The 26077-nt window shown below is 46.0% G+C and overlaps 1 protein-coding gene and 1 long non-coding RNA gene across 2 annotated transcripts in view; one reads left to right on the top strand and one right to left on the bottom strand.

Moving 5' to 3' along the window:
- LOC126545558 (E3 ubiquitin-protein ligase AMFR-like) overlaps positions 1–26077 on the top strand; it is a 194026-nt gene that overhangs the window by 42195 nt on the left and 125754 nt on the right. The window lies entirely within an intron of this gene.
- On the bottom strand, positions 1853–3628 carry LOC126545570 (uncharacterized). Its single transcript, XR_007602386.2, has 2 exons — positions 3162–3628; positions 1853–1981 (listed from the first exon to the last, which is right to left on the bottom strand). It is a non-coding gene; the product is annotated as an uncharacterized lncRNA (long non-coding RNA).

Raw genomic sequence — 26077 nt, 5'->3', positions numbered from 1 at the left:
TTAGTGGAATTAACCCTCGCATTTAGCAGAAAGCACATCTGCTTGTGGACTCTTCAGTTTACTTGTGCTTGTGGACTCTTTAGTTTAGGTAGTTTATCTAAATGTACGATGCGACCGAGCTAATGACAGATAATAATAATTATAGCCACTTATGCGTTCGCTTCGACATACCAACGTTGCTGTGTCTGCTGCTATCGTTTGCCAGCTCGGTGGAGTGATTTCCAATAACAAGCCACTCTGTTATTATCGACGGCGGTAAAGTTGATTACGCGCGTTCTTGTCAAGCTTACCGTACTTTAATGTTTTACCAACGAGGTTAATTTTTGTTATGTCTTTTTTATATGAACGCGCGTGGTTGTGAATTTCCATCGTTGCCTGTCACGTTTGTGTAATTCACTGCGTCCTTCTAAGCTCGCAAAAGGTGCGTTCGCGGACCCGATTCAGTTGGGCAATCTGCGTGCCTGCCGTTTTCTTCTGCCGCGACCTCAGTGTTTTCCACTGCGTCCGGCTCTCCATTCGTACGTGTCTTGTAAGTCAAAGTCAGTTCGTCGAGGTAGCGACCGAGTTTTACTCCGTTTCATTTTTTTTTTTTTTTTTTTTTTTTTGCATTTTGTCGTGTCGTGCTGGTAGCCACCTTTGCGCTCGCTTCCGTCTGTCGCTTGGTAAACCGGGTGTCCCAGTTGGACCAACGTTTCAAAAAAAAAAAAAAAAAAAACCCTAGAGCTCCAGAGAAACCGTACCGACTGCATAGTAGCCATAGTCGTATGTACTTAAAGCCTGTATTTCTTATCACGAAGTATAAATTAATTATTCGCTTTTAATTTGTTAACTATTTAATTATTGCTTGAATCGCAAACATATCGACGCATAGTTGTAGCGCACCTCAAATAACCTCCGGATCAAGCATGTGTTTCGTGCTCAGCTTTGCCTCGTTGGTTTTTCCAAGAAAAGAAAGCGCGCGAAGCATCCAAAATACGAAATAGATACGCGCTCCCAAGCGAATAGCCACGGATACACACACGGCTTTACTAGCGGCGGCATTATGAAAACACGCCGCTGACGGATTGACAAGCGTAGCGGAGCCATACGGGGAGAGGGGGAGAATTTCGAAGCCGGGAATCCGCGACGGCGCACTTGGGACTACCTTTGCGAAGTCATCTTGTTCTGTAGATAATAGGCGCGCCCGGAACGTATGTTCCCTGTAGCAATAGAAACAAACCTTGCGCAGGCTATGTCCATCTAATGTGTTTGGCGGATCTGTACGGCTAGCATATGCTGTTGTCGATTACGTAAATCGTTTTTGCTTGTCGTGTCAATGCGTAGATAATACACTTTAAAAACAGTTGCAACCTTTGGGGTGTATATTTGCCACGCAACAATAATCGTTATCTGTCTTGCTTGCGTTTCCTTTCTTGAAAACGCTGTGCTCGCTACTTTCCTGTCGTGAATGCTCTGTCATGCTGATAACGCGCATGCCGTTCGTGACTTGGAAGCGCCGGCATAGAGTAATATCATAGAGAAAGGAATACAACAAGAGCGGACACTCCCATAGAGACCAGCGGCCGAATTGACTGCAGCGCACCAAGCAAGCCGTGGGTGTTAAAACCAAGCACGCTTCCGGTTTCGGTTTTGTGCGCGCGCGTTTTGAATACTAGCTGGTGCGCGTCACGCCGGCTCAGTTTTTTTTTTTTTTTTTCTTTTCCAGCAAATATTTATATATTTAGTTCTTATTTATTAAATATTTATTTGCAAATCATTTTATTAAGTAAAATTGATTGCGAACGATCTTCACAAGCCTCCATTGAATATGTGCCACGTGCAATTTCATAAAGACGCAAGACACCTTGTGAAATCAGGAAAAATTAACGTTTATTTTATTCTTTGTAAATGCTCGTCGCGGGCTTTTTGTGCATTCATCCAACTTTGTGGCACCAGGTAAGCAGCAGTAGTTTCCGCAGGAAGCTCCACCAGACGACGTGAGCTGAAAAAATTACAAGCGTTATTTTGGTATTAACATGTAAGAATAATGCCTGTAGAGGCGAAGCGTGCGAAAGTGGTGAGTGGGCGGCATTACAAACAAAAGCAGTTCGTATTTACACACACGGCGTAGAAAATACCCGACTCATCCCAAGCAATACCGTGCATACCACAAACACATTCTAATTCCAAGCATTCCCTTCTTTCCAATACTTATTTCCTGCACGTGCTTTAATAGCACGAATGCGCGGGCAACGGCGCGTTTCGCGAACTTGGCTACAACCGACGCCATAGTACGCTACGAATACACAGAGGTGGCCACAACACAGGCTCTCAACCAGAGCATGCTGGACGCTCGCAGAATTCCTTCTACTCGCACTCAAGACAAAATGCGTGGGTGCCGTTCAGAAGACAGAATTTTCGAGTTACTAGTTCCTGGCGTTTGAGCTCCTTGGCTTATCTCTTGTGCGTTCTGCAGGTGCAAGCAACGCACTCCCGTGTTGTCACTCTTGACGATTGCTCGTCGCGTTTTCGACAAGCGTGGGTACCGAAAGAAGGCTTAAATTGTTGCGGGGCCATAAAAATTGCCACAAGCTTGTCGCAGTAAGATTCAGTACGCGCCAAACTAACTTTGTCACCACGGCCGAGCTGCTTTTCGCTGTGTCACAGCAGGCGCGGCGAGCGGGCCTCATGACATAAAAGTACCGAAAATAATTTTCAACAATGTTGGGCGTCAGAGAAATAAAAGCGCCATGAACTTGACAGTGCATTCAAGCGCGAAACCGCGCACTACGGCCGAGCTGATTTTCGCTAACCGAGTCACAGCGCCAGGCGCGCCCACTGCGCTCGAAAGGTAGCCCAAAAAGTAATGAAATTAGTTTCAATAATGTTGGCAGTCAGAGAAAGCGCCAAAACTTGTCGCAGTAAAATTCAGTACACGCGAAACTGCGTCACAGTACCCTGTGCGACTAGCGTGCCCAAAAACTACCGAAATTAGTTAAAATAATATTGGGGCTTATAGGAAGCGTCGCAAACATCTCCCAGTACGATTCATTAATTCAAATTAACTGCTCCACGACGGCCACGCTATTTTTCGTTAACTGCGTCACAAGTCTAGCCTAGGTGCCGGGCAGTAAGCCTAATTGCTTGAAGTGCGTCGCAGACTGTCGAACAAAGTTTCTCACCTTGCCGTAGTCCAATAGTGCAGTGCTGCCATGTCGAAGTTCCGAATGAACGCAATAATTCGCCGGGAGGTCACCAAACCATGCAGACAGGTGCCCGAACAGTCCAACGCTCAGATGCGCGGCCGGTCTCTCTCGCTTCGGCGGTTTGTCTGACGAATGATGCAAACATCTGGCTCGTCATTCGCCGGTTCGCCTGTCGCTAGGCAACGGAAGTAAGCCGCAAAGTTTAATTTATACGCAGATATTTTTAATTTTTCGGGGAAAGAATAAAAAAAAATAAAACAATTTCTGTTAATCTCATTTCACATTCTTCTTTTTTTCGATGCTCGCGGCCCCAATTCGTCGGTGTTAATACTATAGCGTGACGTGTGTCCTGTTTCCAATTTTCGCCGAGTGTCCGCTCTTGTTCTGCCCCTTTCTCTGTGGTAATATAGTAAACGTAAAGAGTGGACACTCCCGTAGGCCCCTGCGGCCGACTTTGGCTCTCAGCACTCAAAGCGGAATCGGCGAAACTCACCAGCCTCCAAGACGGCCGTCGCACGCCGCCGAATCTCGGAGGCCACAATTTCATTTTCGTTTCTTTTAATTTTTCTGTGTGACCATTAACGTTGCATGCATCAAGTGATTTCATGCAAGCGCTTGCGCTGCTGGTTATGTGTTGCGAAGACGAGCGCACAAAGCTGTTGTTTCACTTAATGTTAGTTTTATTTAAATTCATATTCGTTATGTTTCAAGCTGTTACTTAGCGCAACAATCATGCCGGCTGTTAATGAGGAATTATAACTTTATCATTTGGGTTATTGTACTTCTAATAATTCACACCAAAAGGAGTTTCGTAAATAAATGTGTCATGTTCCTTCAATATCGATCAGCTTGCTGGACAGCCAAGAACACGAAAATAGCAGACAAGAATTTATTGCAGCAAGATTGTAAGAAAAGTGGCAGATACATGAAAACGGGAAGTAACTGTGAAATGCAAGTAATCCGGGTGTCACACGGCGTACATTTAATCGCGATCAAGCCCGATCCGGATTGAATTTCTGGGTCGCGATTCGTTCCTTTGCGCAAGGTGCGCGAGGGAGCCAATCGCAGTCGAGAATTTTGATCCGGATCGGGCTTGATCGCGATAGAAAGTGGTTGTGTGACACGGATATAATAGAGAATAGTCGGAAATTAATGGCATGATGGCAATAAACTTCACACAAGCTTAACAACACACAAGGTGTGTTGTGAGTATCCAGATAATTGAAAAAAAAAAAACAGATAAGCCAGCAAATGATTTACTGAAAATGGAATTGTTTTAAAAGGAATAAATATGACGCTTATTTTTTTACTTCTACGAAGGAGGCTGATTTAAGGTAGCAAAATTATGTGAATGGTCGCGTGCCAAAATAAAGCGGCTACATAAACAATTGGGCACGCGCCAACGTCATCTTTAATGCGTAATCCAGTGAGTTCCCCATTAAACAGCTGCAAGATACTGGCACTTCAGCCAATTAAGCACTTCGACAGTGTTGGGGTCTTCACCTGCTGTGTTCGAAGCCTTGCAATCGTCTTGTAATACTTGGAAATTTGTCCTTGAACATTCATGATGGCCTTTGGCTGTAGATTGTATTTTGAGGAAGGAAAAGTGGAGATTCCTGCAATACGTGGAATGACAGAGGCAGAAGGTAAGCGATACTGGAGTCTTCAAAGCTTCTGAATGAAGATGCTACGTTCCTTCGTGTAATGCATACTTTTCTGATCTAACGCAGCGACTGTCTCTGGTATTAATGTATGTCATCAAAATGAATGGCTGTCAAGCAAGCACTGTAATAAATCCTGAGAAACAAGAAACTTTCCATGGTAAGGACTCCACACACAATTAAAACGTCAAAACACGTATCTTCAGCCCAATGCAAGACAGCTAACAACGCTCGAGCGCACATAGCCTGGTACGGAGGTTGAGAGAGCGCGTTATTGCCATACTGCAAATATTGCACGTGTACGGCTTTAAATATAGCCATATTTCTTTTGCAAAACTGGGGCATCATGCTTTTTCAGACGCCGCTTCGCACAACCTTCTTGAATTAATCAACACAAAACCCTCTGCACCGACCGCCATGTGTTGGGCATGTTGGTGTTCCATTTCTGCATCTAGAGCACGACACAAGTCGACCCGCCGTGGTTGCTCAGTGGCTATGGTGTTAGGCTGCTGAGCACGAGGTCGTGGGATCGAATCCCGGCCACGGCGGCCGCATTTCGATGGGGGCGAAATGCGAAAACACCCGTGCACTTAGATTTAGGTGCACGTTAAAGAACCCCAGGTGGTCGAAATTTCCGGAGTCCCCCACTACGGCGTGCCTCATAATCAGAAAGTGGTTTTGGCACGTAAAACCCCATAATCTAAACGACACAAGTCGGGTTTCACTCTGTCCTTGTTTTGTATTGTGCGCTAGATGCATAAATGAACCATTTTATTTTCGAACGTCGTCATTGTTTCGAATGTGCCTCGGAGCTCGGACGCTGCCGCGTCCCTGTTATCGCTGGCATCACCACTCATTGCTTCGCATGATAAGAAAAAAGAATGCAAAATGAAATGCAACGTTACAAATGGGCAGCAGCTGTTTAGGGCTTCATGGCCGCCATGCCCCCTTCCGTCTCTCGTTCGTGCGGCTAACAGTGACACAACGAAATACTTTCGCACCTTTAACAACGCGCAAAAGAACTTGTGGCCTTACTGTGAAACTTCGACAAAGCAGTAGTGTTAGACGCTGGCAGAAGAACCCGACAACGATCCTCGGGCGCATTTTACAAAATTTTTTTTTAGCTTTGTTTCATGATACGCGAAGGTTAAAGCTATCACGAGTGCCTCATGATCGAGCACAACATTCTTGCGTCCGAAGATGTTGACGCTTATCGCACCACGCTAGTTAGGTCGCGAAACCTCTCGAGCCATCCTACATGACGAAGCCTTGTACGATACAGCGATAAACGAATGCAGCCGTATATCTTTTCAAAGGTTGCTTGGAGGCGCTTGAGTAGCGGCGCGCGAGTGCGCACCTATTATTCGCGGGCTTTTTTTTTTAATATACAGCCAGTCACACTTCAGCACGAAATAAATGCTTGATTCGGAGGTTATTTAAGGTGCCCTGTAACTTTGCAATTGAGATGTTTGCGATTCAAGCAATAATTAGAAGTTCACTAATTAAAATCAATTAATACTTCGTGACGAAAAAAATACTGGCTGTAAGCACACACGACTGCCGCTACTATGCAGTCGGTATGATTTCTCTAGCGGTCTTGTTCTTTTTTATCTTGGTCCAAGTTAACGGACAGCTGGTATAGTGGAAGGGGCAGTAAAGCCGTGCGTCGGTCCTTTTGCGACTTCTCGTAAGTGCATGGGTATAAATGAAGTGCAGTACCTGTCCTGATGAAGCGCGATCAAAAAAGTCGCAGTTTCGCCCGAAAGGCAAAGCATCGATTGCGATAGCAAATTAATGCACAGCTATACGAAGTAAGGATAGTAGTTTTATCGGCCGTATAAACTTGTAAACATTCGCTTACTAACTAAATTAAAGGGAAGCTGAAGAGTCTGTCGAATTCAATAAGACGCTCATATACGCATGCGGGAACCTTATAAACCATGTAGGTAAAATTTGGGGTTTTTCTTTCAATTAGGAGCGACGTAATCGTCGGTTGAAATTGCGCTGTAGCTCCGCCCCCCGTCGAATGCCGCGCGCTGCTGCTGACGCTGACGATGCGAGCGGAGACCGGAAACCGCGGTGTTGTGACAACTCTAGTGTTTCGTTCCTTCGCAGCGTCCGCGACCGTGCCTGACCGCGCTTGTTTCTGCGTGCGTGCCATCGTAATCTGCTTCGATCGACCCTGCATTCCTTTGTTGGTGCGTCTGCGTGTATGTAGAGTGGTAGTCAATGTGCGTGGTAGTCAATGTGCGTGGTAGTCAACGTGAGTGGTAATCAACGTGAGTGGTACTCAACGTGGTAGTCAACAGATGAAGGTCACTACACGTACTGCATGAACCGGGAAGCTTTTCACGCGTTTAAACCGTCTTTGTAGATTGCCGACAGCTTTGGACAGCGCACAAATGCCGACGATCGCATCCCCGCTTACGTTCCACGAGGAGGCATGCAGGAACACAACACTACAGTTGTTTGACCGGAAACGAGCTCACTAGATCGGCGAAAGATCGGCGGGATCACTAGATCGCTTTGCAAAAAACATACTCACCAAAGAGCATTTCCAACACGAGGAGATCCCAAGACTTTGCTTTCGTTCGCGTTGAAAGCACTGCTCGCACCAGCATCGTTTGCTTCTTCGAGAGGCCGGCTCTTTGCAATCGGCTCGTACATGTAGGGAATAACGCCGAACTCCTCAGAAAAACGCAGTCTCTCTAAATTTTCCATTACCGTCTCAGAAAAACAGCACCAAACTACCTGGCACCGCGCTTCATGTGTAGCGGCAGCGGTCGGTTACTAGTGTTGACGTGACGAGGCGCCCGACCAATCACAGGCGGAAACGAGACGCGCGAGCTGGGCGTGTCCGCTGCTGCACTTTTCGTCGAAATAAAATATATTTGCGCTTTCTTTCGCTCAATTTCGATACGATATTCGAATTCGGAGGGTTGAAAACCATTATGTACAGATGTTTACTCATTTTTTCTGGAAAACCTTTCAGCTTCCCTTTAACAAACAGTGTCACGCGCGCACAGGTAAACATGAGTACATCTCGCTCGATGACCGCGAAAACTCGCTGTCAGAACGCTGGAGTAAGGATTCATGGCAGCGGCAGCGAGCGAATTGACCTTCGTGCTGTCTCTCGCTTCAACGCGAACGAAACGTCGAAAGCACAGCGCATACGAAGCTAAAGGCACTATGCGCACTTTGCCAACATCGCAGATCGCTTTGAAGATGAGGCCCGCGCGGGCACGTACTTAGTCCACGTTGCAGATCGCTTTCAAGATACGGCGCCGTAAGCAGCAGCCGCCGGAGGAGCATGCCGACCCCCTCGTGCCTCGCGCGCGACAGAAGGCGACGCGTGTCCGCTCCGCCGTCCTCCCTCGCGCGCGCGAGATTGAGCCGCGATCGTCGGCCGACCTTCGTGAGCTTTCACTCGCACATACAGCGTACGGCAACGGTGTTATCGTGTTTGGCCTTTATACGGAACACCACGGTGACGGCGATGGCAGAAATGCGCTTAGAATGTCCATATAATTGCTGTCGCAATGAAAGTAAGGAGCTACTGTCACGGCACATTGGAAGCGGGGGTCGGTCTGTATGGTGGTGCACCTGTTGCACTCCTCTTGCTGCAAGAGTATTCGTATGTGCTGCGCTGGTTTTGCTCGCTCGCGGTACTTACACAAACTGCAAGTAGCGAAGAATGCCAAATCCATGCGATGTCGCGGGATTCCCCAATGGGCCACGCCACTTTACCGGAAACAGCTGCACCGGCAAATCCTACGAGTTGTCTTGGCTCGGTTTCTCCATGGCCGCGCGTTTTCGTTTTGCGCAGAAAACCGTAGCGCCGCCGTTCGGGCGCCGTTTTACTCGCCGACGGCAGTAATGGGTGGCGATGGCGTATTCAACGTCACCATTGGCTACTTGAATTGCGCTGAAGGTATGCGGACCTTTCAGACGAAATTTTCTCGTAAAATCTTCTTAGAACGAAACAAGCGCTGCGAGGTTTCGGGAATGGTATTTTAACAGCCCACGTCGACGTAATGTTTGCCTTTAGTGTCCCTTTAAGTTTTTCGTTAACGTTACACCAAGATATTTAAATTTGTCGACCTTCTTTAACATGTGGCAACCAATAGAGCACATAAATTCAAATGGACGTGTTTTCCTTGTTGTTTGAGGAGAAACCGATTTTGCGGAATTTTAACTTCATGCCCTATTAATACGTTGCACCAAGCAAGAATATTACTAAGGCCCTTGTCTAAAGCTTCTTGATCCTCGTTACTTTTCATTTCACTAAAAAGATGCAGTCGTCTGCCAAGAGTGGTATTTGAATGGGTTTATTAACTATCCACTATGTCATTGAAAAATATCAAGGAGAGCAGTAAGCCAAGGACGCTACGCCCTGGGTAACACCAGTGTTAACCGGAAATGTGTCAGACTTTTATTCGTCTACGACTATTATTGTACGCGACCACTTAAGTAGGAAGGCACCCAGGATAGCAATATGTGTGGTAGCCCAATTAATTCGAGTTTCTAAACCAGTTTATCATACTGGACCAGGTGGAAGGCTTTAGTAAAATCTAAAAATAATGCGTTAACATGACCAGCCTTGTCAGGTACGGATTCAAAAAAAAATGGACCACTGTAGATAGCTGGATGACCGTAGATAGCCCCTTTCCAAAAGCATGTTGGCATGGTGACAAGATTCCATTATCATCCAGAAACTTAGTAATAGTAGCTGCTATGGTGTGCTGAAGTAGTTTACTTGATGAAGACGGTATGGAAATCGGGCGATAATTGAAAACAGAAAATGAGTCTCCCTTTTTTTAGGTATCTGTACCACTCTCGCAGATTCTCAGTACCGTGGCAAGACTGAAGACCTGGGGGATGCCTGATAGATTACCATTTGGATGCCTGATAACTCTCGGGTGCCTGATATATTACGTGATAGATAACTGCTAATTAGCTTCAGAAAAGTTTATATGCAGAGCCGCAGGAACGTTCGACCCCAAGCAACTATATAGTGTTGCATGTTGACTGTTTGAACCACCGTATTGACGGCCCCGGCACTATAGCTGGTTTTCAGCCAGCTTTTACAGTCGCAGGCATACCACAGGAGATGCCGTCACGCTTTTTCCGACTTCGAACGGTAATGCGCAAGCTGCTTTCTGACGAGCACTAATACAACCTTACCTGAACGACCTTTAAAGAGGGACCTCTGGAAATATCCCGCTCAATTAAGAATTCACTCGTGGGAAATATATATGCTTGGTATTGACGCGGGGACGGAATTGTTTCTTGATCCGAATAATTTCGTTAATGTGATGTTTGATCACAGCCATATGTGACCACAGTGCTGTTACATTGGCATAAGCCTGAGGTCAGTAATAATAGCGCGATAGTGGAACGTTTGATCTGCTTTCGAGGGACGCCACGGCTAACGTTATACTGTGACGGTCGGGCTGTGTGTGCACTTTTTTCCCCAATGGTGCTTCCGCGCGGTGTGACTCCTACGACGGTCCGTGCCCACGTTGATGTTTGCGTCCTTGCAAAAAGTCCTTGATTCTGCCTTCTGTATAGTTGTCGTTTCGTTTGCTAAGCACTGTCGTCCTATGACCTAAGAGTAGGGTTAGGTTACGCCTTGGTTCTTTTAAGGCGAAAGCCTTTATAGGCTCATGGTGAAGTTTGTGTCAGCAGACCTGACCGCCGAAGTGTCCGCCGAAGCGTCATCACGCCATATGAAGACAGATTCGAGAATGAAAAATGATTGATAGTGACAGTGAATGATAACGTTATAATGGAGATTGGTAGAGGTTAATTATGACTAGTAAGGACCAATAATGACTCCGAAATGACCAATATGTCTAATGACAACTTGTAACGAGTACAATTCATTAGAAATGACTAAAAATGCTTAGTAGTGAGCAGTAATGACTAAGAGAAAGAAGAGAAAGAGAAGAGGCAAAGAGAAAGAGGCAAATGATTAGAGGAGGAAGAGTAGGCTTTCGCCGTTCACCTCTTAAGAGAGATTTTAAGAGACTCTGTTGTTTTTTTTTTTTTTTTTGCGCTGGAAGTTTGCTAGAAGTAGCCGCGATCGCTTGGGTTAAAATCAAATACGCAGAGGCTTCTAGTTAGATGATTAATTGAATTCTGACACCGTACCACCCTCTTGGTCGCCGCACACCGGGACATATGTTTTATAAATAAATGTTCTTTTCTCATTCAAGGTCGTTTCGTTTATATTAAGCAGTGATACCGAAAATTTACTGGCCAGCAAAATGTACGAATCATGGCGTCGTGATCCGCGCCCTCCCTCCAACTCCCCCCTACCCCCCTCATTACATCCAAGCACGCACGCACGTAACCACATGAAGCTAATAGACAATGACGCCAAGGAAACTGTTGGCGACATGAACTGTTTTATTATTATTTTTTTAGTTCAATGGTTCAAAAGGTTAAGTTAGAAATTGGTTGTAGTCTTTTTAATGAAGTAAGAGGTAAATTCACGTGCAAGACAAGGCAGTTGGCCGCCGATGGGAGCTTAGTCCGCAACCTCTGCATGACGCTGTGCAAAGTGCTGCGTCCCCCTGGCAGTCAGTGACTTTCCCAGCAGTCAGTGACGTTGTTTTCATCGGAGGGAGGCGGTCATATGGGCAGAGAGATAATGTTCCCGTCCTAGGGGGCAACGTCCTCTTCGCGCCGGTTAGATTAAACCGTCACTGTAGACTCGCGTGCACTGAACGCCGCCATGGCCTTTCTCTTTATTTTCTTTTTTTTTCTGTCGTTACCTGCCTCCGTATTATTTGAACATTCCTGTCTTGACAGGAGACGCCCAGAAACAGCTTCTCTTTTTCTATCTTTATTGCGCGAGCGAGCTCAGCTAGTACAGAAAGCCGAGCGTATTTGGCTGTGGTAGCGGAAGCGCAGAGCAGGTGATGGGAATCTCACGGGTGGTTGTCAGCATTTTCTAACCGTAGGTGGCGCTATATTCCGCCTTGTTCGAGTCCTTGCGTTTCTTTTAATTGATTTGGTCTACAGCTGAATATTTCTGTTAATCCTGAAAGCTCCGGAATCGATCGCATTATCCTTATAATGGGAACGGATTCGAGCATATATTCGGAAAAGTACGGTGGCGTTGCATAAGTAATCGCGTGAGCAGGAAAAACAAACAAATAATAGGAATAAACAAAACTATTAACAGACTGCTAATTACGAGGCTATTAAAATAATGTCGTTCATTGCGTGCAACTGTTGTGAGCATTGAAACCGCCGTGTATGTAACGCATATGAATGCGAGAAATGGGGGAGCTTTTATTGTAGGTATACGTGCGAAATAATTTTCTCCAGTAAATACTTAAATTAGCCCTTCTTTGGTTATATTCTCCTTGCTGTTCCTTTAATCTTCCCCTTTCTCCTATGCTGTCCTCTTTTTGCCCCATTACGACCTTTTAATATATATAAACACTTCTTTTACCACACCCGCCGTGGGGGCTTAGCAGCTATGGTGTTGCGCTGCTAAGTACGTCGCGGGATCAAATCGCCGTCCGTGGCAGTCGCATTTCGATGGGGCCGAAATGCAAAGGCGCCCATGTCCCGTCCATTGGTGGCACGTTGAAGAACTATAGGTGGCCTAAATTTCCGGAGTCCTCCATTACGGCCTGTCTCATAATCAAATCGTGGTTTTGGCACGTCAAACCCCAGAATTTCTTGTTCTTTTCTAGGAATTAGAATAAATTGGACTATATTGCCATGTGAAATTGTCGCAGCAACGTCATCTGTATTTGAAGGTTCATTGTCGCAACATTTGTTCACTGAGGACTAACCCTGTGTTTTAGATATGTCAATGTGAATTGTCTTTGTTTCATGATTTGAGAGGTTATGCTTTTGTATAATGTATTGATTATTGTATTGTATACTATTATATTAATCATAATTCTTCGGTTATAATATTGCTCTGATATTTATGACACCTTAATGCATTAGTTGCATTTCATTTCGTTTTATCAACCATTTGTATATATATATTTGTATGTTGATGTACTATCTTCAGCACTCTAATGGACCACCATTGTGCGCTACGTAGTTAAGGATATTAATTAATGAATAATAGCTCCTCCTTGCTGGTCAGTGCTCATGCTTAAGCCGTCAGCTAAATAGTCCCCGTGTCTCACAAGCACAAATAAAATACTACGTGGACAACTTGGAAGGATTGCTGCAGAGCAGCAGCAACACCTTTTTCGCCTGGAATACTCGTCTGCCTTACTGAAGTACCCCGAAGACATGTATGACGCTCTATGCAAGCGTAGTGAACAGCCTTTGTGTAGCTTGTTCGCGCATGTTTCAGCATGCCTTGGAGAGACATGTTGACGGTCATTGAAAGCCGATACTCGTCGGCTGCCATTCGACGTGGTGGCCGGCCAGAACTAAGTACGCGCGCGCGCTACACTCCATTCCGGCCTTGTTCTCCCCTGAGGCCATGAAAAGCTGCTGTATAATGTCGGCAAGGATTGACAGATAGACGTCAGCTTCTGGATGCGCGCCTCTTCCTCTCATTATTCGCGCTCATGTGGCGTTTGTAACTGGGTGCGTAAGGTGTACGAGGTCGAATCAAAAACTATTTGCCCCTTTTTTTTTTTGCCAAATACGGTTGTAAATGCGAAGTCAACATATCCATTCGCAGCGGTGGACCTTTCTTTGACCGGCCCGGCCTTATCTGCCGGTAGCTCCGCGGCACGGCGCTGCTGTCAGTTGTTGAAGATGGCGGTTGTGCTTCACACGCCCACGGCGTGCGAGCAACGAAGGGCGATTCGTTTTCTGTGGAGCAAGGGACGAACGCCCATCGAAATTCACAGGGAAATGCAGCCCACGTATGGGGAAAGGTGTATCGCTTTGAGAAGTGTGACGTGGGTTGTTGTGAGTTCGCAAAAGGCCGTGATGACTTGCATGACAATGAGCGTTCGGGGAGGCCGCGTGCGTCGCTGACTGACGACAGGGGCATCTCAGATTTAGCGCTGCGATGGGGCAAATGTCTGAACCGGTTTGGGGCTATGTGGACAAATAGATTAAGGTACGTAGAATAGTACGTATATTTGGAATTACCTGTATGTACGTTATTTTGGCTAATAAAAATAGGGGCAAACTTTCTGATTTGTCCTCGTATTTCCTCAGACTATTTCCGGTTCACTGCCTCTGGGATAGTTTTTTTTTTTAAATTATTGATAGGTATGTTTATTGATTTTCTTTAATTTTTAATATAGAAATAAGACGCTCTCCCATTAAAACCGCGTTTGTTGCAACGTGCGGCCGCTAAGAGCACTGTTATCTCCCTGTAGAAAACTGTTAAGTGCGAGGAGCCCTGAATTTTAATTAGAACGATTAAATAACGAACTCGGTTGCATGTGCATGTGCCGCCCCCGCGTTTCAAAGGCGATGCTCGAATCACCATTACCACCACCACGTAATTCTACTTGGTCACGTGATGAAGTACTGCGACTGCGCACGATGTGTCACCGTAGGGTCATCGAGGGCGAATAAACGTCTAGAGTGATTTGAATGCTTGGTTATTGCCAAATATATTTCCTATTTTTAAGCTGCCGTGTCACTAATCACGACTTTAAAGGTCATCATCACGAGTAATGAACTCAAATATTCCTTATGAGAACTTGTTCTGCGCTGGATGAAAACTAACTTACTTTTTCTCTCTATCCTGTAGTATACTTGTGTTGCGTGAGGGAGAGACTTGGATTACTGCTACATCCAAGGGGGGGGGGGGGGGATGGAAGGGCAGGGGGATAGCTCCTCCCAGTTTATTTGAACTCACTCATAAAGGTAGCTTTGAGGAAAATTGAACGCAGAATTCTTTCACAGCTCTACAGCTTGGTGACTTTTACAAACCGCGTTTCTCGAACTGGTAGTTCCTGCTGAGACGGCTTCACCAGATAGCTCAAGTACCTGTGCGTGAACGTCAAAAAATGCGTGCGTGCCGCAGTGCACTCTTAAGGTGGCGTATCGGCTCATTCATGCACACAATTATCGTCGAAATGCAGAATCGAGCAACGCTGTGCGACGTTGAGCGTTCCTTTGAGGCGTGCGTGTTTTGTCTTATTTGAGAGAGACTGAAAATGCAAACGGGGGAAAGGGGGAAGGGGCAGGGGGCGGGGTAAACTGGGCTTTGTCTCGGTCATCATTCGTGTCTGCCTTCGTGACAGACACGAACCTCTTCTCTGGACATCTGTCGTGGTCATGACGGGCATCAGTTCTGGCCCATATGGAAGTCTTACCTCTGCTGCCTGGAATCAAAACTTCGAACTCGTGTTCGCTTCAGCATGAGAGAAGACGTTGGTTGTAGAAGTTCTCAGATTTCATGTAAAACCACTGTTTGAGCACTTGAATTACTTCATCTGTAGCATTAACTCGCCGACTTCAGAATGGATTTTTCGTTTCTTGAAACAAGAAATAGTCACTTAGTGCGAGATCAGGAGAATAAGGCAGGAGAGGGGGGGGGGGGGAGGCTATGCTTCATATGTCCACATTGTCCACAGTAGCAGCTTGAGGTGAGTGAGCGGGTACATTATCAGTGAGAAGACGGGCACCTTTGGAGGCCATACCACGCTGCTTTTGCTTCAGAGCATCTCGGTAATTTATTCACTAGTGAGCAGTATTCACTGTCCGGATGACTATATGACAATTCCAGAATACTGACATAACCTTCCCTGTAGACCTTTGCATCTTGACCTTTTTGGGAGTAGGGGAGTCAGAGTGCTTTCACTCTTGGCCCATCTCTTTAGTCTCTGGGTCGTAAAGGTAGATCCAACATTTGTCCGTAGTCACCAAACGCCTAAAAAGTCATTTTTGTTGTGCTTCAAAAGTCTGCGTTGACAGGTCGCGTCGTGTTTGTCTGTAGAGAGGAGTTGGCAGTCGAGGTACCCGACGTGCAGACACGTTAGAGATATTCAGTTTGTTGTGAGTTATTTTCTACACGCCACCATATCTATATCTGTTTCATGCATGATCATTTGAATGTTAACTCATCGATCTTGCAGAATGAAAATTTTCACTTTCTTTAATATGGCCGCACCATCAGTAAATAGAGGGTCGGCCAATTCTAGGTTCGTCATTAAGAGACATATGACCAGTTTGGAAATTTCTCTTCCACCTCTCAACAGTGGCGTATAATGGACAAGCATCAGCATAGACAGTTGTCATTTCATCATCAATTTACTGGGCGCCATAGCCCTTCAAGTGTGGAAACTTTATAACGCTTGCGATCCGCTACCTTCTCCATCTTCCGGAATTCTAACTTCTATTAGCATGGTAACTGCACTATTATGTACATACACTTTAATTATTATACTTGCAAAAAGTCATTCACGTCGCTTTCATAATTATACATTTCACTTTTTTCACTTTATTTATTTCCAACACAAAGTTGGGGGTCCTCCAGGCAAAAAAGTTGTCATAGACAACTTGAGGGGACCTGGGGACCATACAGACAGCAGGCAAAGTGATAGATTTACAAAATGAATATTAGAAAGACTTTACATTACTGGGTTTTTGAAATAGTGAAAATAATGCACAGTGCAAGATAAAAACAAATACATTTATGGCAACTACGAACATCTTTTAATAATGATCACTATGATCAAAACTTTTCGGTACCCCCTCGTACTTGTCATTTTCCGTGGGCAGTGAAGGAATCGTTGCAGCTCGCACTGTCCATTCGCTAATCTAACGTAGCACGCATGGAGGCGTCTGTATTGCTGTCGTGGCCCGTCCAAATGCGTTTATCCGCTGTAGGTGCGTGTACCGTCTCCTTATTTGGAAAGTGTGAACAGATGTCACAAAAAACGAAGCTGGCGGCAGCAACGACTTTTTCAGAAGAAACGAAGCTGGCAGGAGCAATGGCTGTTGCCGAGTCCTGGCAGCGCACATGCAGCTCCTGGTGCTTGGAAACTCAGGAGGGCTCCGGCATAACGCTTCTTGTAGAGTGTCATTGGGGCTTCATAGTCATTGTTTACGTATGCCGCATGGCAGAAACAGCACAGGGAATGGAGAAAAAGATGTACAGCAGTAAGCGAGGATCTCAAGAGAGAATTTCCGGCAAGTGGTGTGGATGCAACAAGAGGATGCTAGACGTCCTGTAGTTAGATGCGGCCATACCTGCAATGACTTCATTTCGTTTAGCAGAGGATGTGCATATCACCTTTCATTATAAGGAATATACACACACATAATTCTAACTTTATTAGACTCATCTAATTAACTACGTTTAGTGAAGACGAGCACTTTGTTTCTACTGACCATGTGTAATTGACAGCAGCAAAGGAGTTCGGCACTAACTCTGTTGTATTCAAAGCGAGGTTTACCTGAAACGTGAGTAGCGATATGACTAGTCTACCGCCTCGGCGCCGCTGGAGGCCGTCAAGCAGCATGATTTAAAGTTGAGGGGGACGTTGCCTTCTGCGCATGCACAGAACTCTGGTATGACGCAGACACAACACTTTGTGCATGTGTCTTCGTTATTTTTCTTTATTTTTGATCCAGCAAAGTAGCTTCCACTGGTTAGGCGAGTAAAGACACGGACGACTAAGTATGTTCTGCAAGCTTTTGTCATGTGGCGTAGAAGGTGTAGTGCTAGGTCATGGACGTAGTTGCGGTGAACCGTAGTGTTGAAATAAACGGGCGTTTCATTTGAGACAGCAGCGTTGTGTTTGCGCATAAGCGCGAGAAAATGAGCGAAATAAATAAAAATGGATTTTCTTTTATATATATATATATATATATATATATATATATATATATATATATATATATATATATATATAGTGAGAGGGAACAAGTGAGTTGTGAACCGAACACGTTGCTTAAATCAATGTCGGACCATGACAGCGTGGATAGTTGTGCGAATTGTGTGTGTTTACTTCTCTTGTCTGGTATAATTTGCTATGCAAAGTATGAGCTGTTGGTTGAAAGACCAGCGTTGTCCCGTCCTCCATTCACCTTGCGTCTTCGTGTCCGAAGATCTGGTTGGCGAGCCGTTCGGCTTGCAGAACTAGTGGCGCCACTTCTCGGGTACTGCTGACACCGTGTGCGGAAGGAAACCTGTTTTGCATGGCCGGCGCGCCGCGCGGCCGAAAGAACTCTCTCGAAGTTTCTCGGCCGCGCGCTGCTTCTCCATCTGGCCGATGTGGCCATTTTTATCCTGGGCTATTTCACTAATCTGGCGCCATCGGCGGCACAGCCGCTACCTCCTAAATGGCTCCCAGCGCTCCCTGCATGCTGGCTTCCTGTTGCGACCGATTGCATAAACTTTTCCAGCAAAACACAACAGCGCAGGCGCTCGGTTTAGGATAGCCCAGAAAGCGAGGCGAGCGAGCGTGCGCACTCTGCACGGCAGGTCGTGATCGCTTTCGCAGCGCTTCCTGGATAGAAGGGCCGTCGTCCGTGCCTTCCAGACCGGTGTGCTTTGGACTGCGTGCGTGCTATCACGCCCCACCGGGCTGTTAGGTAACGTCGGGAGTTCGAAGGAGGAGATTGCGTCGCATGATGCTTTATGTAATTTTCCCCCTCTGCTAGGATGACAGATACTTGGATGTGATGAACGCTGTTAGGTGTAGTAGTCATTTATGAACGCACTGTCGGCGTACCGAAGTTTTAGCTTATGTTGATGTAGCAAACTTGCGTTTCAAACATCCTCATTTATCTAGAAGCGCCCAAGGCTCGATGGTGCTCTGGGTCGCTATTTAAATGTCATTAATGCGTACAGAAATAGGTGAAAAACGAGTGATCCCATACTGTTCTAGTGTAACTTTGTCGTTGTGAGAAAAACAAGCAAGAAAGAAAGCGTACGCTCAAGTGCCATAAATTTGACCGGGAAGGAATAGTTACAACAGGCAGCCCTATAGAGCCTAACCTTGGGTTTATTGACTGCTCACACCAGCAGGGGATACGACGCCTAACGTTCAATCGGAACGTCGAGCACAGAGCACTCCGGTAACAATAGCGCGTGTTTCTAGCACGTTACATTGGGATTACTCGTCGGTGCGTGCTCCTGTAGCTGAAAAGACGCCTCGAATCGCTGTGCATTGTCTGCTGCTCGCGCGTACTTTTTCTTCGCGAGATACTGACGTTGTTTGATCGATGGGGACAAACGTTCCAAAACAACACCTGGGCTATGAGATAGGCACGCGGTCGGACAAAACGACGTGCCGCCCGATACCGCCTACAATAAGCGGATATGGTCGGAAAACGTAGCCACTTTGCGGCTTCCGTAAACAGCACTACATTGCAAGTGGAATTCTGTATGCTACATGTTTTGCAGCTGCTTTCGACGTGGTGTTCCCGTGGGAACGCGGCTTCTGCAGACAATAGCAGCATCAGCCCTGCTAAAGTGCATCCATCGGCACCTTGCAAATATGTTCTGTAGCCCACGCGGGCCGTTGGACACGTGCGTGGAGGCTGTTCACACCAAGATAGTACCTGTTTACGGCCTCCAGATTTTGAGAGGGCACTATACGGACTACTACTTAACCAAGCTTGGCCGCCCGGCGCCTTCAGTGTTTACACCACGACTGGTGTAAACGTTCCTGTGCCGTGCCTGAACCGCCAAGACAGCCGTGTACTAACTACAAAAGACCCCGTGTAAAGAAGGTTCTTAAGCGGGCCTAAGAAGAGGTACTGAGAAGGCCGAATTCGGAACACTCCAAGTGCGCATATTGCAGTAAACCGGTTGCATTTATTCTCAGTGCACGTGTCCTCTCACCAGCGGTCAATGAGAGGCGGCTCTCTCAATTGCAATCTGCTGTGGAAAGGGGGGGGGGGGGGGGGAGGCTGAAGCTCGCTGACACCTTAGTGAAGGATTCTGGATGAATGAATTGCATCTAAATCTAAGCACACGAGAGTTCCTCCATTCCGTCGAAATCTGAATGTTGCCACCATGTGAAATCGAACCCATGACCTAGCTTTAAGTGTCATAACCGTTGAGCCACTGCGGAGGGCGATAGACCTGAATACGCTTAAACCTTAGCACATACTTATAGGCAGACCTGAACACACCGAAACCTTAGCACACTAAAAATTACTTGGTGACTTAAACTTACCTGGAGTAGACTGGGAGCGCCTTGATGCTGGCGTTAAGACCTCAAAACATGTTAACATAGTTTTTGGCATTATCCTTATGCATGGTCTGTTACAGTTAGTTCACGTACCAACGCGATTACAGGTCAATTCCACCTCAATATTGGATCTTGTGTTTATTAACCGCAATTTCTCTCAACACACTGTGGAAGTAGGACAAGGGCTCTCTGATCACAACTTCGTGTGCGTTACCTTTGCTCTTTTTCCAATCACCAGCCATAAAAATCCATTACTTCGTTATTTTAAAGACTACTCTAGGGCTAACGATGTGCGCATGATTGAACATATGTAAACATGTTTTACGGATTTTGATGATGCAGATGTCAGCGTACTCTGGACACGGTTCAAAGAAATGTGTCGTTTCTGCTTAGATAACTTCGTCCCAACCAATTCCAAAAAGATTAACACGCAAACACCTTGCGTAACTCGCACCATTATTCAGATGAAACGCGAAGTTAAGCGATTAAAAAAACGACAGGCTCCGGCGGATTTGATATATGATGCGCGGAACAGTCTTGCTCAAGCTGTGCGCAGCTCGAGAGAGTATTACTTCAGAACTTCCTTGCCTAACTTTATCAAAAGTGGCCCCAGTGAATTCTGTAATTATATCAGCGAAAAAAAGAGCGGTATCACATATGTCAGTCGACGGAATCAGCGTAACGGATCAGAGCCATTGCCGAGCATTTCAATGAATATTTCCAGAGCGTGCTTAACACTTCCGTTTCAAACTGTGCATGCAACACGACAGTCTTTTCATGTGCAGGTGCACCCTTCATTTCTTATCCTGGTGTGGTATCTATGTTACTAAATTTGAAAACCAAAACTTCCTGCGGTCCTGACAATGTCCCAAACGTAATTCCTACGACGATATGTTTTACATGTTGCAAAATTTTTGTTTATTATTTTTCGCACTTCTTTGCTGACTTCACAACTACCCAGTGATTGGAGGATAGCCAGAATTGCACCCTTCTTTAAAGGGACACTAAAGGTTACCAGAAACTCAAGTTAAAGTGGTAGAGCAATGTTCTAGAACGTCTAAGGCGTCAATATAATCGCGAACTGAGCTTTAGTAACCGAGAAATTGAGGTAAATGCATGACACGATTTGAGACCCCCCAGCGACATTCCGGTACTAGCCCGATGACGAAAGGACTCCTCATAATTTGTGTTACTAATACTCAACTACTCGTATTAAAAATATCATTTCATTCGATTATAAGACGGAAAAAAATGTCTACGTCTACGTCTATTCGACTCTAAAAAAAATAACATTTTGACGTTACCCTTCAGTAATATGAGTGTTCGAAAGGTTTCGTTTTCGCTCGACTCTGCGCGCTCGACTCTGCGCCGCGCACGCTTTGGAGTTTCAGTACTTTCGTTATCGCGTCGTGCTGTGAGGGTTCTGCTGGCTCGCGAAACTTTCATTTGGAACAAGCAGCAAGAATGCCATGTCCATGTGATGTCGTGGGAAGCCCTCGTTGCTTTCCCGCTCCGGAGAGCCGGTGTCGAGGCCGCCGTCGTAGTACGCAACGACGCCGGCAGTGCGAGCCCTCAGCAGCAGGTCGCGCTCGTCGGTGCTCAAATCGCTGAAGTTGAGCCCACCATCGCGAGCCAATCTGTCGGTGTCAGGGTCCATTGCGACGAGCGTCGAAGTTTGCGTCATAGAATGAAGTACCAGCTTATGGGAGTCTTGCGCTGGAGTTTGAGGTATAGAAGCGGCGCCTGGTGGCGGTGCGGGAAACGACATCTGGGTCGTGCCAGCTTGGGTCGTATTGAGCCCTGGCTGTGGCGAAGCACGTTTCTAGGCCAAGTTTTGCGTCGATTCGCACTTTCTTATGCCCTGTTGCGAGTGCGAAAAGGCTCGTCACTTCTCACAGACCACGCCGACCACGCTGCGAGCTCGCCGCAGCCTATAGTTTAACGAAAACGGACTCTCCGTGTGCCGTGGGAGGTAATGTGGGACGTAATTCGTTTCTCCTTCCGCTAGCCACCATGCTCCCGCTTTCGCTCTGCTGTCGGCTCTGTCTTGGCTCTGTTTCTGGCCGCGCGTTTGCGTTTTGTGCAGAAAAGCCGTAGCGCCGTCTGCGGACGCCGTTCTACTCAATGATGGCGCAACGTCACTATGAGACCATGATGTCAGTACTCCTCGATCGGAGGGCGGGCGATTTGAACTACGCTAGAGGTACGCGGACGCTTCAGAACGCATTTTCTCTTAAAATAAGTCTCTCCTTGGCACGAAACAAGCGTTTGGAGGTTTCTGTGATGGTATTTCAACAGTCCACGCTGGCTTAATAGTAACCTTTAGTGTCCCTTTAAAAACGGAGACCGTCTGACACTAGGAAATTACCGTCCTATTTCACTAACTTCGCAATGCTGTAAAATTATTGAACATATCATAGCTACTAGTTTAACAAACTTCCTCGAGGAACGCTGCATATTGACCAAATATCAGCATGGATTTCGGAAAGGATTATCAACCGTAACTCAACTGGTCACATTATTTCATTCTCTGGCATTAACCTCGATAGACACGGTGGGATAGATATGCTTTTCTTGGATTTTTGCAAAGCCTTCGATAAAGTTCCTCATAGTAAACTCATTTTCAAACTCTAAACAATAGGCATTCCACAAATACTTGTTGTTTGGATTTCAGCCTACTTGAGTAATCGCAAACAATACGTTGATGTAGCAAGTCAACACTCGGGCTGTCTTCCGGTCACATCCGGTGTACCTCAGGGCAGCGTGTTAGGCCCTTTCCTCTTTGTATTCTATATTAATGATATTGTTGATGTTGTTCGCCCTGGTGTAGAAATAAGATTGTTTGCTGATGACTGTGTTTTGTTTAAAGAAATTAGTTCCACTAATGATTACAACGATCTCAACACTAGCCTGGGCAATATACATCAATGGTGTGTAAAATGGGGGAATGACCCTTAACACGAGCAAATGTGTCTGCCTTCCAGTAACTCGCAAAAAAAAAAACGCTCTCATATACCTGCATATCATAGTCTTAACCATTACAAGAAGTAAGTTTCTATAAATATCTCGGTGTAACACCCACTTCAAACCTGTCTTGGAATCTTCATATTGATAATGTTTGTTCATCCGCCTTCCACAAGCTTTGTGTCCTTAAATATAAACTTAAAACTGCTCCCACTAATGTTAAGCTGCTCTGATACACTGCTCTTGTGTGGCCAAGACCGGAATACGCGTGCATTATATGGTATCCTCATACTAAGCGCAACATTGATTGTCTTGAACGTATTCAGAGAAACACCGTAAGGTTTATTTTTAATTAATTTTCAGCATTAGACTCACGTTCTGATTTAATGCAAGCAAATGGTATTCCCCTATCACAAGCACGAAGGCAAAAATTTAGAATTTCTTTCCCAGCTCTTGGAAAACAAACTAGCGCTAGATGCATCAACATGTTTGTCACCCTTATAACTAGCAGGCCCACCCGACACCACAATGAAAGCACCCTAACACCATATTTTGCTCGCATAGACCTATTTAAGTTTTCTTATTTTCCGAGAACCATTAATGAATGGAACTGCCTTATCAAAGCAAGTGATCAAACTGTGAAGTCACCTTTCTGAGCCATTATTGTTGCTTTATTTTTTTTTCGTTGCTGTTTCTTTTGTATTTGTATCAACCACCCTGCTTGAACCATGAGTCCGCAGTATTGTGTAAATAAATTTAAAAAAAAAACTGCCGTGGGACAGCTCAGCTGGCCATTAAAAGGTTAGGCAGGCACGGTGCCCGCTGCTTTTTCTTTCTTTCATTATTTCCCCTCTTCTTTTTCTTTTTTTTTTTAATGCCTACCAGTCCACGAATGTCGTCTGCCTGAAGCCGTAGTCTTGCTTCACTAGCTTTTCGTCGTTAGAGTGCTCTGTATAGGCAGTGCTCTGTATAATATCAGTAGAACTAGTGTACGCGTCTGAGCGCGTATTCAGAAAGAACTCCCACGCTAGAGTTGTTCGTAAGCGCAAATTGTGTGCGTTATCACTGGCTCGCGCACTTCCAAACGATATAGTCTCATCAGTGCGAAGTATTTGTTGAATGCCTCTATTGAGATTGCAAATATGGTACGACGCGATCGTTTCTTTTTTTATCTGACTCATATGGAGGCATAGGATTGAAGGGTAAACTAGGACATGTGATATAACCTGCTAGGGCATCCTTTATAGCCTGCTGTTTACGAGGGTTAATTAGGATGCGCGTCAGATATTCTCGTCGAGCTTTCTGTCGCACACGTATAGTGGATGAGTACTTGGAGGACCAACCTGGTTGCCTCTCATACCATGACGGGGTGTCTACACTCCTGGAACAGTTATGTCGAAGCCGTATATGGCAATTTGGCGAGTACGCGCGACCTCCGTCGTGTACTGCGCTTTTCGTTATTTCTTTGCTGTTGGTTTTGTGTTAGGTGCATATTTCAGGTTATGATTTTGCTCTTGGGGTGCTTCTCTGTGAGAACTTGAATGAATGAATGAATGAATGAATGAATGAATGAATGAATGAATGAATGAATGAATGAATGAATGAATGAATTCAGAGGTTTTACGTGCCAAAACCACGATCTGATTATGAGGCACGCCGTAGTTGAGGACTCCGTAATAATTTCAACCACCTGGGGTTCTTTAACATACCCCCAATGTACGGGACGCGGGCGTCTTTGCATTTCGCCCCCATCGAAAGGCGTCCGCCGCGGCCGGGATTTGATCCCGCGACCGCGTGCTTAGCAGCGCAACACCATAGCCGCTAAACTGCGAGAACTTCGGAAGCATAACATAGCTGGTGCGATAACGGTAACAGCTGCACTATGTAGCGCTGAGGGTGCTCGTGATCCAGAACTTTGGGAGATGAATGTCCGGTTCTAGGAAACTTTTCAGGACTTCCTTTCGGTTTTGCTCGACGAGTACACTGTAAACTAATTTACACCTTTAAATGTTAATAAGCGTGTAAATCGGTCTGGAGCTCACACCCTTATTTACTTTTAAGGGTGTAAATTATTTTACGGTGATAGGGCTTGCTCCTAGTAGGCAGGAGATTCATCCTCTTCATCGGCGCTCTTAAGCGGCGGTTAATCGCTTCGTGGTGGCCTCGTGTGCTGCCTCGTTGCCAAGAATTAATTCTTTGGTGCCCAAGTACCCACATCATTTGTATGTTGACACATGCAATGTTTTATTTAGGTCGCTTTATTTCGAACCCCCCCCCCCCCCTCCTCGGTTCCGGTTGGAGACGCGCGCCTGCATGTAATGCTGAGATTTATGGTGGATGCAGAAGCCCTTAGGGTCACTTACAATGCCACCGACTTCGATGTACTGTTCTCAGGTAGTGCAGAACGCCTCGCAGGTCTGCCTTTTGCGGGGATGAGTTTGAAGCCTATCGTGTCGTATTGCCCATCTTGCGCTACACTTTGGTTGTAATATCTTTTTTTTTTTCAGTGTTTGCGTCGAGCACACACACCATGCTGATTCGATCTGTTAATTCGATCCCATCTCGACTCCGAGATATCGACAAAAAGCGTTGAGAAGCGCTTACTATAGGCTGGTCAGTGTGCCTTGTACGTTTCCCACATCTTTAGTGAGCTCGCAAAGCCCTTTGCCGCTGCAAAGCAGTTGGTGCGATTTCCTTGACAACATTTACTTCGTTTGAAAGCACCGGGCAGAAGCCGGAGATCGACGAAAGGAAACACGAATATTTGCCTCCGTGAATTAACGCTTTTATGTCGCCCGTGTCCTCGCAGTTTCGTGACAGCTATTCAGCATATGCATAGTTGGCGCAGAGTTCGTTTATTTTGCTTCATCTGGCCTTGTCGCGAAACTTTTCTGCCAAGCAGACAGCCTGATTTCTAGTCCTGACTGCTTATCTGCCCACGTTCCCTCTCTTGGAAGCCCGCCAGTCGTATACGTATCCTGCACAGCACGGCGTCTGCACTCAGTTCAACGACACATTGTTTTCGACACAACCGGTCGTATCTGGCGGCATCGTCCCGCGCTCGACTGAGAATTCAAAACAGCCGTTTGATAGCCGCATTAATTCTGGCTCGGGTCCTCGCGGAGGCCTTCGCGATATGCGAAGATGAGCGCACACGCGGTCT

This window comes from Dermacentor andersoni, chromosome 1, assembly GCF_023375885.2.
Source record: "Dermacentor andersoni chromosome 1, qqDerAnde1_hic_scaffold, whole genome shotgun sequence".
NCBI lineage: Eukaryota > Metazoa > Arthropoda > Arachnida > Ixodida > Ixodidae > Dermacentor > Dermacentor andersoni.
Note: the sequence above shows the minus strand (reverse complement) of the source record. Positions and strands in the feature narration are given on the sequence as shown.